Source organism: Trachurus trachurus, assembly GCF_905171665.1.
Source record: "Trachurus trachurus genome assembly, chromosome: 8".
In the NCBI taxonomy this organism is placed as follows: Eukaryota; Metazoa; Chordata; class Actinopteri; order Carangiformes; family Carangidae; genus Trachurus; species Trachurus trachurus.
This window is the reverse complement of record NC_139905.1, coordinates 25,326,383-25,343,839: the sequence shown is the minus strand read 5'-3', so window position 1 is coordinate 25,343,839 and position 17,457 is coordinate 25,326,383. Positions and strand designations below refer to the sequence as shown.

At 43.0% G+C, this 17,457-nt stretch overlaps 1 protein-coding gene across 1 annotated transcript in view; it reads right to left on the bottom strand.

The window, feature by feature from the left end:
- Positions 1 to 17,457, bottom strand: part of usp43b (ubiquitin specific peptidase 43b) — a 75,585-nt gene that overhangs the window by 46,109 nt on the left and 12,019 nt on the right. The gene's annotated exons all lie outside the window — the stretch shown is intronic.

The window sequence follows — 17,457 nt, the reverse complement described above, 5'->3', positions numbered from 1 at the left end:
AAAAAAAACAAAAAAAAAACAGAATCTGATCACAGAAAGACGAGCAAGGTCAAAACAAAATGTGTGGGATGGCACACACGGGGAGTATCTCAACCACTGCTGTGCATTAATGACACCGTACTGAGTGAATAACCTTCTGCATCCGTTTTACATTGTCTTTGAGGTCTGAATATAGCAGTGTAACATAAAAAAAAAAACCATGCTAATAATGATGCATGAGTTTTGAGCTTATGTTCTGTCTGACTTGAGAAAAGATGCCATAAAATAGACTGGTTAGTCATCAGTTGTCGGTAAGGAGGCATCTGCAGCTGGTTAGTTTAGCTTCACAGTCTGTAACATAAAGCAGCAGCACTGGTAAGACACACTTCTGTCTCTTTGTCACTATTGTGAAACAAAAGAACAACATGAAACAATACAACACTTTACTTCTCACTTTTATCTGATATCTTTATATCTGATCAACTCAGATTAAATTAGAGATTATATCGATCTAAGATTATATCAATCTAATAATGTTCTCTTGTTTCCCTGCAAAATCAGTTAATTTATAACAACAACACTTGTATGAGTGGGCAAAGAAGCGCAACTTTTATTTGAGTTTTAACTTTTTATTATTGGTTTGATGTATAAAAGTCCATCTAAACTTCATCTGGTTGGTTGGCAGCACAGGAGCAGTGAGACCAGAGTGGGACGGACAAAGAGAGGTTCTCTGTGTTGCCAGATCTTGCGAGAGCTCGTTGCTGAGATACAGACGGGTCTTAGGAAAAGTTCAAAAATGTTCAGAGGACATGTGGCTTTTGAAAAAAAAGGCTTCAATATTTATTTCGTTGAACACTGTGAGAAAGGACCAAACACAATCTGTGACATTGTTCACTTCTCTTTTTGGAGTGAAGAGACTCAAACCTGCTGCTGGGAGGTGGAGACACCCCCGTGGACAGACACAGAAACAGGAAAAGGTGATGAGGTGCACCTCATGATGACATGACGCCAGCTCTGACATCATGAACCCCTGTTAAAGGGATAGTTCAACATTTTGGCAAACTGGCCCACTGCCATAATCCCTATAGTTTTAGGTTCATTACCTTTAATTGTCGGTGCAAGCTATTTGGCGGAGCTGAGCCGCGAGCTGCTCAAAGCTACGCTATGGAGGCTCATGGGATTTCTTGGTTTCCCTCATCAAACTCATCAAATACCCAATCCAACAACTCCAACATGTGTTTTCGAGGCAAATTCATGCAAAACCGCTGATGCGCGTTCCTGTTGGAGGCAGTTTTTCGTCAAGCAGTCTCTGCATTTACCTCGAAAACGAAGCGTTTTGGAGTTGTTGGATTGTGTATTTGATGAGTTTGATTAGGCTGCGTTCAGACTGCAGGCAAATCTGATTCAAATCTGATTCCTTCTCATATCTCATATCTGTTTTTAGCAAGTGTCCAAATCGTATTTGGCTCTGTTCAGACTGGGCCACATTATTGACCCATCTGACAGGTTGCTGTAGCAACGACGTCGGAGCGGAGGCTACGCCGTATGTGACAGGCGATGCCTCGCGGACGCGGCGGCTACTCTCGCTGCAGCACAGTGATCTGCCCCGTGCTGCAGCTGCACTACCCCGCTAGTTTCAACCTCAGCCCGCCTGGTGTGTGTGTGTGTACGTGTGTACGTGTACGTGTACCGGAGACTGGTGTGTGTGTGTTTGTGTGTGTGGCCACAGAGACGGGAAACTCCAGCACCCCAGAGCTGGGAGCGCGCCGTCGCCGTCACTCCTGTCGCCGACAACAGGGTAGTTGCATAAAAGAAAAGTAACAAGAAGGAAATTGATATTTAATTGTCGGTGCAAGCTATTTTTAGAACGGCAGAGCAGAACCGTGAGCTGCTTAGAGCGACGCTACGGAGGCTAATGGGATTTCTTGGTTTCCCTCATCAAACTAAGGCTGCGTTCCGACTGCCAGCAAAAATCCGATTTTTAGCCCATCCAGATTGGAAGCGGATGACTCTTTTGAAGTCTGAACAGTCCCAAATCACATGAAATCCAATTTTTGCAAAACGGATCGAAACCACCTCCAGGAGGTAGTTTCAGATCGCATTTGGACAGATGCGTCTCAGTCTGAACAGGTCCAAACACTCAGATCGGTTTTGACTGTCCGTGACGTCACTCTCCGCGGCGCTGTCACTGTGTTACAGGTCCCGTATGGTCCAGTTAAAAGTAACAAACCTACGCCTAAAACTATACGGAAATGACAATGGGCCAATTTGTCAAAATGTTGAACTATCCCTTTAAACAGTGAGCTGTCATTTCTTTGTGTGTATTTTGTGCATGCTTGTGAGTGGCACCAATCTTCTCATCTAACGCTCAGCAGCAAAAAAAATTGAGTCCACCTCCCAAAATGCCACAGTGAAAAGTGCAGAGGACAAAAAAATAAATAAAACTGCGAAAAGTTATAATAAGCAGTCATAATGTTTGGATATCTCTGTACACTATCAGCTCCATTTCACACCTTAGCAGCCAGGAAAATGTCCTGGAAAACATTCTTCAAGTGGTTCTGCTTAAAAGGCCATAATGCTGCATACAAGCACCTTGTTAGCATTTCTCTGCTCGCACGCTATCTATCCCACAATAGCCTGGTGTAAAAGTCAGGTACTTGAAAATGCATTAAGTCATCATATCATTTCAACTGTGCTTTTTACACAAGGCTGGTCAGGCCAAACGGAAATGCACGTTTCCAAGCCCCCTCTGTTGACACATGCTCTCTCTTTCCTCTCTCTCTCTCTGTTTACTATTCCTCTGATTTCCAGCTCCTGGTCCCGTACTGGCTGCCACCGTTCCCAGGCTGGCAGCTCGACCATGACCTCCGCTCACAAACGGAGTTGAAAGGAGGCTTAGAATTGCTAAAGAGGGGAGAGGGGAGCGGGGCGCCGTGTGTTTGTGTCTGAGAAACCAGTGCGAGACGGACACAGACAGAGAAGACAGGAGAGTCCTTAAAGTTCAGCAACATTTCTATTCTTTTAAAAGCATGTGAGCCCTGCAAAGACGCAGCACAAGACTGAAACCTGACCTTCCTGCTGCTCTGTGCTTCAACAGACACATACAATGACAAACCTCCTCCTCTGTGCTCTCTCACACTTTCCTCTTTGCATGGATTTTCGCTTGCTTTTCAATTACTCCCACGAAATGTCACGCCAGCGCCTGTCACAGAGGGGGAGATTCAGCTCAGGTGATCTGCTTGTTACTGGGTCACGTAACAAATGAAAGCTAAGGCTAGGAATTATGTGAAAGAGGGTAATGCCATGCAACCCCTCAGACTCTCCTACTCCTCTTTTCCACCACATACTTGGTAATGGATTCCTCTGCTATCTTTATGTAGAGATAACAAAGCAACGTTCAGGCCACCAAGTGCAGACACAGTCGCTCTTATCACTTCTCAGAAATCCCTGCCAGGCTCTGCTGTGTCAATAGACCGAAAGGCGTCAGCTGTGTGTTAACAGTAGCTGTTGACGATGTGGACATTTAAGCACAGTGAGAAAGTGGGACGGGTTACATGCCCGCTGACATGTGGCTCTGATAAGGCCCCACTCATCTGACTGATGGTGGCCAGATAGCGGTCCCCACAGAGTAACTGCTGCTGGTCTCAGAAATTGTTTAACAGGTTGTTAAGCGACCTCGGCAGAACGGGGGTACATCTTAAGAGGTGCCATGTGCCGGTCTGAAATTGAGATTCTATCTTTGAAATTGGCTGTCAGAAAAATATGTCAACTTCTAACTGATGAAAATGCAACAAAACAGGCAGGTAACAGAAGGAGGGGGGGTCTATAGCTATTTTTGGAGTCAGGTCCTACCAATACCTACACACACACTGACACAGAGTAACTATTAAGTGTATCTGCTCTTCTATCATTCCCCTTAAACATCACTATATCTTGGTTATTGTGTCTCTTCATTATCACGTGCTATCACTGGCTGCCTGTTTGTGACATGTGGGGGCTTAGAGGAGTCTGGAGTAAATTAGCCTGTGCTGCTGCCTCCTGTCGCAGACATTGTGGCGACTGATTTGGTTTGTCTTGGAGGAGCTTACTGTAGATTGGCTTGTTGTTTCTGGAAAAGCTATTTGCAACCTTGTTGGAAGCGGCGGTTTCTTCTGTTTACGCCAGTTACTTTCCATTAGGGTATTTCTGTGGGTCCTTTTTGCCTTAGGTGTACTTGGACTTTGTCTCAGGTCCTACCTACCAGGGATATTTTTGGATCAGTATAGGCAGAAGTACCTTTTAGCAGCAGGTTCCCTCCTGGGACTGGAGCTGATTTAACTTCGGTGGCTGTAAAAGTGAGTCTCTAGTGCAGCAGCATCTGTAGTTTGAAATATGTGACAACAGTTGGAGTACACTAAAGAGCTACAAAACATAGAGGTACTTCCATGCTTAACCTTCGGTTCAAACAGACTCTGGTACATTTTCATGTTTAGTCTGGTTTGTTTGCTGTGAAAGTTTTCAACCATCTCTGGAACAAGTGGTCCAGGTCTTCCAAATAGAGGAGGGTCTGAAAGCAAACCAACCAACCAGTGGATTTCTATGATTGTAAATATGTGAGTTTATCATAATTTCAAATCCACCTGCTGATCATAAACTATTCACTATCATTGATCTGTGCAAGCTGTGGTCATGTAAATTATTTGGTAACCACGGTAACATGCAGACTTCCCCCGATTAATCAGACAGTCAAAAGCAGTTAAAACTGTGCTCTGATGTGCTTGTTGTGCTCTGCGCTTCATCGAGCCCATTAAAAGGTCTGACAGTGATCCTCTGATTATTGCTCTACAAGACATCTCTCTGACAACCTGTCTCTACTTGTTTGTCCTTACTCATACCATCAAGTTGATTTACTGTCCAATTTTACTATTAACGTCCATAATCAGTCCTTTCCTTATCAGCTCTTTGTGCTGCCAGACGACATAACATCTACATAACACTGATTTAAACTGATGCACAAACTGCACTCAGGCACCAGACTTTGATTCACCTACTGTATGGGAGTGCTGATGATGCAGGATGACAGAAAACTGTCCAATCAGTGCATCAGCAGCCGGTCTATATGACTACATGTTTACTACTGCATGGTGGTTTCTAACCAGACAAGAACTAAAAATCTAGTGTGATTTTTTTTCCCCCAGTCCAAATTTATTCTAGGAAATGGTGATTTAGATGTGTGTCAGTCTGGGCACTCTAGCTGCTCAAATTAGATCTCAAAGTGCCGTAACTTGCAACAGACAATGTCGACAAGTGGGTCTCTGTCCTTAATACACCACATCCTCCTCACCTGCCATGAATAAAATGTCACAATTAGCAACTATTTAGTCATCTATAGCACTATATGAAGTTGTTGTCAGTAGCACATCCACAGAGATAGCTCTGCATCACCATAACTTTTCACAGCACAATTGTGAACAAAAGTGAAATGATCAAGCTCCATTTCTCATTCTTCCAGTACCTAAGCTAAAACTATATTGTTACCACGCCAACCCATATGGATCGGTTGGTAATATCTGGACACATGAATCCAATCTGATCACTTTCAAATAACAGTATGGTTAGTCAGTCCAAAAGATCTGATTAGAGGAACAAATGTTTTTAACCTTCAGTCTAACAGCTTCCTCCACTTTAGGTTAATGACGGTAAATGACTGCAGGCTCGACAGAGGTTAGCTTCCACACTGCAATGGTTGTTACAGCCTACAGTACATGTAACAACACAGTTTTCTTCAGCTGGAAGTTTGCTATGATGATGCTCCTCACAACTGCTTTCTAGCACATTGAAATATTAAGAACACAAGAAAGTTGTTTTTTTTTAGGACTGAAGATAAAGCCTGAGCTCACAATGAAATGGGACTAAGACCAGGGTCTACTCATCTGAAAAGGTAACATGGACAAATATAAACACAAAAATGTGCAAATGCTAATACCCAAGATATGTCAAGCCAGAGAACTGTCTACCTCCGCTTAATCCATAAGCCCCAGTGCCAGGAGAGGGGCGTGTGCCAGTGCCCGAGGAGCACGGAGAAAATTAAAACTCAAATCCTTCACCCTGGCACCTTAGCGTGCTGTAATTGATTTCTGGGATTTAGATAAATGACAAAGATACAGCATGCAAGTGAGTGGTGGGCCGGAGCCCGGCCGCTGGCTCAGCACTGTCAGCAGGAGGCCAGAGTTCACCGACTGTGATTTTTGAGCTGACTGAGAGGAAGAGAGAGAGAGAGAGGCGGAGAGAGAGAGAGAGGGAGCCAGAGTGATGGAGAGGGCGGACCGTGATAAGCACATTGTTGTGCAGCTGGCTGCTGAAAATCAGACAGCTGCCTGAAGAGGGTCATTTCCTACAAACAACAGGGGACATAAGCTGATATGAGGCTGTTTTAATGGAGAGACCACTGTGAAATATACTGACATTTTGGTTTTGTAGTTTCTAAATAAATATTCTCACTGATCATCAGTGAGAACATTTATCATCTGACTGATGATAAAGATTTTTACTTAAAGGGATACTTCACCCAAAATCGATAATTCACCAATTTTCTTCTCACCGTCATGCCAAGGAAGGGTTTGGAGAACTTTCAGAGTCATCAAAACACTTTTGGAGTTCCAGGGGGGGGTCTGGCTGGCAACAGATTTTAATATAATGGCAGCGGATTGCACTCACTTTTGAATCGTCCAAAACACACACTGTGAATCATCCAAATACCTCCATACTGCTCGTCCGTACTGACCCAAGTGTCCTGAAGCCGCCACATGAAAAAGTTGTTAGGAAAAAATGTATTTGATCTCTGTTTTTAGCCTTGTTGTACTGTAGTATTAGCTCCCAGTGGCTGCGTAAGATGCATGGTATTGCTATGAGATGGTCTTCCGTGTTTACATCATACATCCAATGGTTTACCAACGAACATCTCGCAGAAAATCTCCTGCATGCGCACAAACATCAACAGAGCCACTGGGAGCTAAAACTACAACAAGGCTAAAAACAGAGATCAAATAATTTTTTTCCAAACAACTTTTTCATATGGCGGCTTCAGGACACTTGGGTCAGTACGGACGAGCAGTATGGACGTATTTGGATGTTTCATAGAGTGTGTTTTGTACGATTCAAAAGTGAGCACTATCCGCTGCCATTATATGGACCCCCCCTGGAACTCCAAAAGTGTTTTGATGACTCTGAAAGTTCCCCAACCCTTTCTTGGCATGACGGTGAGTAGAGAATTGGTGAATTATTGATTTTGGGTGAAGTATCCCTTTAAAGGACAAGGATGATTTTTTTTTATCTTGAAAATATGAAAATGAATATTAACATTAGGTCAATGCTGACAAAAATAAAAGTTGCGACAAATGCTGATTCTGTGAATGTGAATGACTTTTATTAGCTCGGAGGACTTTCCCACGCCGAGATCAATATATTGAAAAGAGTTTTGGCAGCCATGGAAACAGCGCCGCATTCACTCATTATCCTTCTCAGCAGCGAGGATGCAGACTCACAGATGAGCAGCTCGCTCGCTCACTAAATCCAAGTCTGTTAACTCCTGGTCATCTGTACTTCAGCATGAAAGCCTGAAATCGCACAGATTAACGGTGCACTCTGTCCCTTTGGGGAGGCTTTCAATAATTCACCCAAAAAAATGTTGCTGGGAGTGATTCATCTCTGCGAGTAGACCCACTGCAAAAGGAACTCGGGCACTCTCGCTCCACTGTGGTGAAAATCCAGGAAATGTGCCCCCCATCCCAATCCTCACAGACCACCTGTCTCGTCCTGATGGATTTTTCAGGGATGGGGGAGGTAGATCGTAGCGGGGGGGACGAGTGCTCCCAGTAATGGTCCTGATGTGAATAATTTAAACAAGCCGTGGAAACACACAAGGATGGACATGTGCTTCTGCTGGAGAAAGCACTATAGCGGGGTGATTGAGAACAAGACCCAACAGCACCTAAACCCTGTGGTGACTGTAACGGAGAGATGCAGGAGGAGAGAGAAGGAGGGAGGGAGAGAGAGAGAGAGAGAGAGAGTGATATGGAGCAGGAGTAAAGACACTGCACATGCCTGTTTACCCACATAGACAGATGGAGAGAGAGTGATAGGAAAGAGAGTGGTGTTCAGCCAGTGAGTGACTGAGGAAGTCAAAGTAGTACACACAACTGACACACAGAGCATTGATAAATAATGGACAGTCTCCCACAACACTGTCTTGTCTCCAGTTGTGTGCACACCTCTCTATAAATAGACCCAATAATAATGATCCTCGAAGCTTTTCTCCCTGACCCTTCTGCCCATTATTCCCCATGAGCAATTACTCCAGGCGGGGTGCAGCTGCATGAACATGCTAAGTGCCCAGACTTCAGTCCATGGACAGTTTGAAGGGTGAACTGCCTCTGTAGCACATCTGCTACCAGTAAGATCAGGAATGTTAAACAGACGACCACCTGTTCTCTTTGAACCGGGTGTGAAGATAGATAGATGCGTAATGCATATTATGATGATTGTGTTTCCATAACTGAAAAGTATTATCGGAGTTACATTTCTATCTCTCGCCAGCACAGTGATTCACTGAGAGCCAGAAAGTCACTCCGATGGCACAAAGCACAGCCTTGTACTGGCTCCATGGATCCTGTTCGATGCTCTGACCTCCCTGCGCCAAGGTACAAACAACATAATGAATTTCTGTCAAAGAGATCAATACAGTGTCACAAAGTCAAGTTTGTTTACAGAGCAAAGGTGAGCTGTTGAAAAGCTGAGGCCACTGTGGGTCACACTGTGGGTCGCCCGTGAAATGGAGTGCGTTTACATGGACTTGAGTATCTCGGTTTTGAGCCATATCCTGGATATGATCATATTTGGGATACTGTGTTCACATGCACACAGAAAAACCTGGTTATTCATATCCCTGTTTACATGATAAATAACAGTATCCCAGTTTCTGATCACTACATCTTATTTGTGATGTTTATTTTTTACAACACAAACCGTGGCAATTTTGAAATCTGTAAAAATGAGACTACTTTGACTTCTTGCAGGTTTGGCGCAGTTAAACGCTAAAATTGTGTCGCAATTTATGGCTCATTCTTCTTAGATCTAGCAATGGAAGAAGAGAGCCACAACAAATATACAGTACATATCCTCACCTCTGACCCCTGTTTGCCTGTCTGTCTACCACTGCATAGGACGAGGGCGAGGTGGATGAAAATACGCAGCTGTGAATGTTGGGACAGGATCGTGTTAATGGAGTTTACGCACTCCAAGTGAAGGGAAAACTTTCGGATGAGTAGGATATCTTTTCATCGACTGTGTAAGACCTGTGTTTTTTCATTGCCCGTGTTTGTGTAGATTTTTGCAGCTACCAGAAACAGGGATAAGTCGTACACATGCCACAGTATCCTGTTTTCTCTCAGAGTTCTCCAGGTAGCTAAACCAGGTTTCTCAAAACCGGGATACGGGCATATCCTGGTTTCTGAAATGGGGATATGATATTAACATGCACAAACACAAAAACGGGATACTCAAAAATTCCGATAATAACCAGGATACTCAGGTCCATGTAAACACACTCACGTTTCCACAGTCCTAGAGCTGTCTCCGTCAAACTCTTAATATGTGAACTGCCCCTTTAATTGTAGGCTAAACACATCATTACTGTGCAGTTTTTAGCTGTGCTGATGCATGGCTCTGCGAATGGCACTGTCGGTAAGTCCTCCACAAATTCAGTCAAGACTGAAATGTCTCAGGAACTGGATGGGTTGCCATCATCTACACAATCATCGGGTCCATTTTTTTTGGTTTACATCCACATACCTGCATAGCTAATGATAACAGCTTCAACTGTATGGAAAGAAACTTGCTGACCATGAACAATTTAAACATGTTTAGTAAATATGTTTAACTCCTAACACTGCACGTCCCTTCCATATTTGACACAGTCCTGTTTTGTTGCAGTAACAGCTGCTGCAGCTGTCAGCCTCTCAAACTTTGTTTAGGGTTCTTTTTTGTAACATTCCCTCCATTGTCGACAGGAACAATATCAAGTCTATATCAAAGTCCATGACAGTTTATGGTCATAGTCATTAGTGGGTGTTTTGAGGAGCCTGAGGCTCACCAAAGTGAACCCATTTTGATGTTGACTATGATTTTTAAGTATAGGCTGGATGACAAAGCAACTGTGGAGGCAGAGTTGAGCGTGAGAACCTCATGATGAGAGCACAGGACTCAAATTTAAAGTTTCATCATCAGCAGATGGAAATGAAGGAGTTAGAAGAAACTAAAGAGCACAGAGTGACAAAAAGAGGCAATGCTTATCATTTGGTTTTGATTTGGTAGAAACACGTCACTTTTTAAAAAAGCAGAACATGAGCATTGTGAGTAATACTAAACATGACATCGACTTAACCATAAGCCCTTTGGTAACTACCCAAATAGTCTGACTTCAGAGTGAGTCATGAATAAAGGACACTGACTGAGAAAATGATGTGCTCTCTGTGGTTAGTTTCTGTGGTGAGTTTACACGTCAAGCTGTTTCTTACCAAGAAACTGACTCAAGGCTCTAAATAGCTCACAGGTACCGACTGACTGACTGACTTCTCTGTTCTGCACTGCTCATCTGTTGAGGTAACAGAGGTGAAGCAACCACTGTCTGATAATGCCACTTCCTGCTTCACAGTAATCTCATTTTAATGTGAAGGCAGCCACAGACCTTGACTGTGAAACTGGAAGTAGAGACATTGACCATGTGGTTAATGTTACCAAAAATATACTTCCTTTCAACAAGACCTGAGCATTTTACGACCCGTGGCCCAGACCCAGGCCCTGTGAGATCAAAGAGGAACCCGACTAATTTACTGATGACATTAAAGAAGATATCAGATCTGTGTTCATTTGGAGCGGCACGGTGGTCCAGTGGTTAGCACTTTGACCTCCCAGCAGCTGGGATCATTCTGTGTGGAGAAGATTCTTCACCTTGTGTCTCCACTGGTTTCCACCCACATACACAAAGACATGGAGGTTAATTAGTGACTCGCCCTCGCCCAGTATCAGCTGAGATTGGCTCCAGCCCCCCTGCGACCCTCAAAGGACAAACAGTACAGCTGATGGATGGATGTTTCAATTTTAATATGAACCAATCAGACTGAAATGTCAGTGTTTGAGATTTAATGCAACAGGATTCTCCATCGAAACAAAGGATATACAGTAACAAACATTTTTTGAGTTCCAGTGTACACAGTGATACATGGACACGGTGCAGGGTATCAAACACAGACTGTTTAAACGTCATTATTCTAGAAACTAAGGACAGAGTTTGCTGGTGAATATGACTTTGCGAGACGTCTCTTAAGAAGATTTATCCCACCTTTAAGAGAGCAGCAGGAGAGGCTGAGGGAAATTAATTCTAATGAAGGCAGGTCGGCCTCCTGAGCTGATGAGGTTTATTATTACCCTCCTGCTTCTGCGGCTGTCGCTGATGACTGTGGTGACACAGATGAGGATGAAATGACTGCACACGTCAACAGAGACCCACAGGAGCCTCTGCTACCTGCCACTTGCGTTGGGAGTTTGAATGTCTGTCAAATAAAGCAATGAATATGTTCATATACACAGTGTCAATAGCAATTGAAGGTATGATATTGAGGGAGTGCACATTTGGGTAGAGGAGTTCGATTAAAGCTGGTGCTTTAAACTGACATTTGTTGGAGGTTGGATTGATAATTATTGCTTTTTAAAAAATCCATTTATCTTCACAGGCAGATTCAATTTAACTCAAGATAACACATTAAAACTGGACTTGGCGTGACAGGCATGCCTCCCTGCTTAAATTATTTCTATCAACAACTGTTTAAATCATTCCAGTCAGCCTGGTTTCGGGCAATTGAATTGACACACTCTCTGGAAAGCCTCCACTCAGCAAATCTGAATCACTTAAACTGTTGGGGTCGGCGCTGTCTGCCAATCAGACCCAGCAGAGTCGGGGATAATTTGTATGTGGGAGGGAATTTCTCTTTATTAAACAAAGAATCAGTCGGTTCATTTAACTGTATTTCTCTACACAAACAAGATGAAGAGAGTTTTTTATGCTGCTGGTTTTAACTTTCAACTGGTGAATATTCAGCTTCCCTGACGTCTCTCTGAAAACCCCAAAACACACAAAAGCCAATGGACACCTTGCATCCTTTTATCTAAAAGTTCTCAGCCTTACACCAAACGACTTAACATCCTGAGTTTGGGAAAGTTGCTCCATGCTTCCATCATCTAAATGTTTCAGCGTAATGTCCAAGCTGTCTTAAGTCAGTATTTTATTATTGTCTCGATGTTCCAATATAAGTCAAATATGTAAAATATTATAGTAATATCATAGTAATGTATCCCTTTAAAGTTTCTCTAGTACCAAACTGGAAGCAGCAAACCACGCCATCACTGACTGTTTGTTAGGTATTAATGAGGAGCTGTTCTGTGGGCTGGGCTGGGTTCCCTACAGAGAACAAGTGCAGTTTTTAGAAATGTCCTTTAACTGTTCTTTAAGCCAGTGGTGATGCATTGTGTTGTCTAGAGCAGTCAGACAGTTTCAGCCTAATTGTGTCTGTGCCACAGAGAGTAACCCCGAGCCTGAGAACCAGCTCCTTCTTTTTCTCAGGAAGCAGCGACGGCCTCATATCCAACCTGCCTGACCATTTAGATGGTTTCATTACATTTATTTCATACTCAATGTCCACACACAGACGTCTCTCAGTCTCTCTCTTAGCCAATCAACAGTGATCTGGGTCGGAGGTGAGAGAGGACATCAAACACACACAGGTCATACTCGGACCCTTCCCTCCAAGCTGCTTTTCCAGCTGGGTGGCTCGGAGCCACAGGAAGCCATTTCAGCTTGGCAGGGCAGACAGAATCAAAGGCAGAGTAGAGAGCTCAAACACACACACACACAAACACAGCACAAAACACACAAGAACCGCAACAGAACCGTTCGCATCTAACCCTGACAGGAGCGAGGAGCAGCACTGACCACACACAGGCAACTGCACGGCTCGGCTGCGTTTAGAGGTGCACTTATAGGCCCGTGTGGCTAGAATAAGTTAAAAGAAACTACGTTTTAAATCTTGGTACAACGACTGGGTCACTGTCTGGATGTGTTTCTAATTTCAGTACACAACCTCCCACGTGGTACAAAGGAAGGAAAGAGCTGATACACTGCTGTGCTCTTAATTGAACGGAGACGATGACTTTTAAAATATGCATACATTGTTTAAAGTCAGTGTGTGTGTTGTCTAAACGTGTGCTCTTTTATTGTCATGGTGTAATCTGTTTGGACCCCAGGAAGAACAGCAGATGCTAATGAATGGGGATCTTAATAAACAAGGCACAAGAAACGGGGCGGTGCGTGGCGCAGTGGTTAAGGCGGCCGCCCCATGTAGAGGCTACAGTCCTCAACGCAGGCGTCCCCGGTTCGAATCCCGTGTCGGGCAGACCTTTCCTGCATGTCATTCCCCTCTCTCTGCCTCCCCCTTTCCTGTCTATCTATACTGTGTGCTATCAAATAAAAACAGCAAACACGCCAAAAAAATATACTTAAAAAAAAACAAGGCACAAGAAAAACAAGAAACTTGGGCTGATCAACGCATCAGGTCAGTTTTCCTGGTTTCACACCGGCAGGACTCCGTGTCGGTTCCGGTTCCCGAACCAAATGTTTAACCAGCCGGTGTGCTCAGACCGAAAAAATAACAGGTTGGCAACCTGAAAAGTTGCTCAAGGGAACCAAGAAATAGTTGGTTCTTTCCTGGGAACCATGACATCATCAGTGGGCATGTCTTATTCTAGCCTGTGAAGATGAACAGGAAGAAGGAGAAGGCAGTGACTACAGCCTGGAGAAAAATTAGTAAACTTAGTAAATTAGTAAACTTAAAAACTGAAGAATGATTACAGAGACAGAAATAAAGCAAAAAAAATTTTTTTTAAGTAACATACGCCCAGTATTGGTTCAACTAATACTGGTGTGAACGTGGGCTGGTTCACCAAAAAGCACTATGGTTCATGGTCCAGAACGGAGCCAGAACCATGTCGGTATGAAAGTACCCACAGAGGAAGGAAAAAAAACATGTGTGAACCCCTCAGGAAGAGCTGGTTTTCTGCATTGATGAGTCAAAATGAGATCTGAATTTCAACTAAATCATAAATGTCCCAAAGGTGTCCCAAAGCTAATACCACACAATTAAAATCACTTGTGCTCCACTGAGCACAACAAATAAACAGTCACAGTGGTCATGGAAAACACAAGTCAACAGTTAGATAAATGACTTGTTGAACCTCTTTTGGCAGTAATAGCCTCAAACAAGCTCTTCAGACCTGGACAATATGTTCTTCCTGCTTGAACTGCTGCAGCTCAAACAGACAGTCAGGGTGTCTGGTGTGTCTGACACCCTGACTGTCTGTTATACTGAGATTAATTCTTATCTTACTGATCTTTCTGTGTTGTAGTTTGGAGTCATCTTAGCTGGACACCTACTTGTAGAGAGAGTAAGTGTCTGCTGAGTTACAGCTTGACGTCTCATTTTAATGCCAAACAGCTTCAACAGAACAAGTGCACTAGCTTCTGTAATATATATGCACTGGTCCATCTGTACCACATATATACAGAGAAACATACACATGTACAAAATGACATCTGTAGCACTACCTCTGTCAGTTACAATGTTTGTCTTTATGATTCTGTTAAACCAATTGATAAAATACAAGAAAATCGGGTTAGACTATTAAGTGCTATATTAAGTTTGAGTACTTCACTTTCAAGTGAATGCATGTTTGATTATAAATCAAATTATGTCTAATTTACTCAACAAATTTCTTTCTTTTTTTGGATTGTGCAGTGATTTTGAGCCCCTACAGTAAAACTGCAGATATGATTGAAAATATAGATGGGCTTGTGATTTAATTAATGATGAACCAACTATCAGCTAACATGTGCAATGACTGAATAAAGAAAATTATCTGTATCTTCCTCCAACTCCAACAGTAGGGAGAGTGGGGTAAGATGAGCCACTTTTTATATTCAGGATCAGACAATTATAGTTTTGTTGCTAACTAACATATCTTCATATATTTCAGGATGTTGTGCATCCCTACAAACATAGAATGAGTGTAAACATGACTGTGTTGATAATATAGCATGTCAAAAAAAATGGTCTAGGAGCGGGGTAAGTTGAGCCACCCCCCTCCTTCCCTTCCATCCATCTCCCACCTCCCACTTTACTCAATATTCCCCCAGGTTGCAGGTGAACACAAACTGCTGGGACTTCCTGCTGAGCCGCTAACTCACTGAGGTTTGGTGAGTTTTGCGATGACATTGCATCTTGGGAAGAATCCCTCATTTTTCTCTTTGAAAGTAAAGTTTGGCCTCACCATAACCAGCTTTACCTGCTTTCAGAAGCATAGTGTATCACAAACATCCAGAATCATGATTTAATAAGTAGGACATACAGCCAAAATACATTCATTAAGTGTATAGGGCAGGTGGCTCAACTTACCCCAGAGCTACCATATTGACTTTATTAGTCCCCACAGCTAAAATGGTTCACCTTCATGCAAGGTTTACTACATTATGTTGTAGCTCATAGATACCACAACTCATGTATAAAACAAATGTATAATTATCTCTTTTGGTCTAAACACAATTCTCATGAAACTTGTGATCGACTGAATTCACTTTTGAGAGTGAAAAATGTTTTTTCTCACGCAGTGGCAAGAAAAAGTGAACTGGTAAGTAAATGAATTACCTCAATTTTTACAAACAAACACAAACTATTTTAACACACAAATCATTCTTTGTTTCTGTCCACACTGAACACAAACATTCACATCGTAGGCTGGAAAAACTATTTGTTAATTAAATCAGCAAAAGCTAATTGAAGTCAGGGGTTAGCAGGATGTGTAGGTGTGAGTTTGAGCTACTTTCATTTAAAAAATAAACATTTTCACTTCACAAGGAACACCTGCTGATGCTTTGCCAACGATCTAAGAAGACATGAGATCAAGAAGAGTTGATGGTTATCCATCAGTCTGACAATTTGTCTAAAAATGGAGATGATTTAGTTCTGTGGCTGCTCTCCCTAGAAGTGGGCGTCTAACTGAGATGAGGCAGGACGCAGGAAGATCTATGAAGCAAAAATGAAGCGCAGATTGACAGCTACGCGCTTAAAGGAATTACTGGAGCTGGTTCAACTTCACAGGTCCATTCAACTCTGTTCATTCAGTCCATTCAGATCATGATGCATGGATGGACGGAGCTCAGAGTCCACGGCAGAGCATCACACATGTGTCTGAAATTAAAGCACACCTGGACTATCCACAACACTACAAATGTTATTAATAAAAGTGTTTTGTGCTGATGGAACTAAGATTGAACTGGAGGAGGAGGAGGAGGAGGAGGAGGAGTCTATGGTGTCAAAGAGGAACTGTACACCGACTAGAAACATGGAAGTAAATCCACTACAGGCTGACATCAAACAGAGAAATCCACCCTCTGGAGCAGCGCAGAGTCCAGACATTAATCCAGCAGAGATGATGTGGAATGACCCGGAGAGACATCCTGAGAATATGAATGGTCCGAAACTTCCAACTGTGCAGGTCTGCTCAGTAGCTACTGAAGAGCTGCTCTGAGGTTACTGCTGCCAAAGGAAGTACAAGCAGTTATTAAATTTGAGGTTTTAAGTTGTTTATCTTTTACTACTCCACCAGCACAAATAATGCCTCTCTGTCACTGACTGAGGAACTATGTCTCCTCCGCTCTTAAATAACGGCTCAGCACGTACAGAGAAGCTGCGCTTGATTACAATCAGCTGATCTGTGTGTACTGTATGTGTATGTGTATGTGTTTGTGTGTGCAGTTTGAAAGCATGCTGTGGTTTTATATGTGAAATAGTATCATGTAAATTTAAAGCTATAATAAGTTTCTACATGAAAGAAAATATTGTCTGTAGTCCTGAGTGACCTAGATGAGGATCAGATTTCATTTTCTAACTTTAAAGCAGAAATCCAGCTCATTCTTAAGGGTTCACAATAACTTTGTCTTCACACTAAAACTAAGTGCAACATTTTGGAGTCTGGCTCTTTACAAAAACAGTGGCCTCACTTGACCAGGCACATTTTATAAACAGCTACACTACACCAGCAATTTTTGTCATGGAGAATCAAAGAAGTAATTTCTCTCTGTGTTTCCCCATCTCTCTGACTGTCACTACTGCTTACTGTCCCCCCTCCCACTGCCACACGATCGCTGAGAAATTCAGCCTCACCTCTCCTTCTCTGTAGTCGTGCTGCACAACAAGTGTCTCTTTCTTTCTGACACTCACAAAGAGCCACATTCATGAAGCAGAGAGTGAGGGGAGAGAGAAACAGAGAGATGGGGAGAGAGAGGGAGAGAGGCACTGTTTCCTCAGTGATAAACGATCAACAAACCAAGAGAAA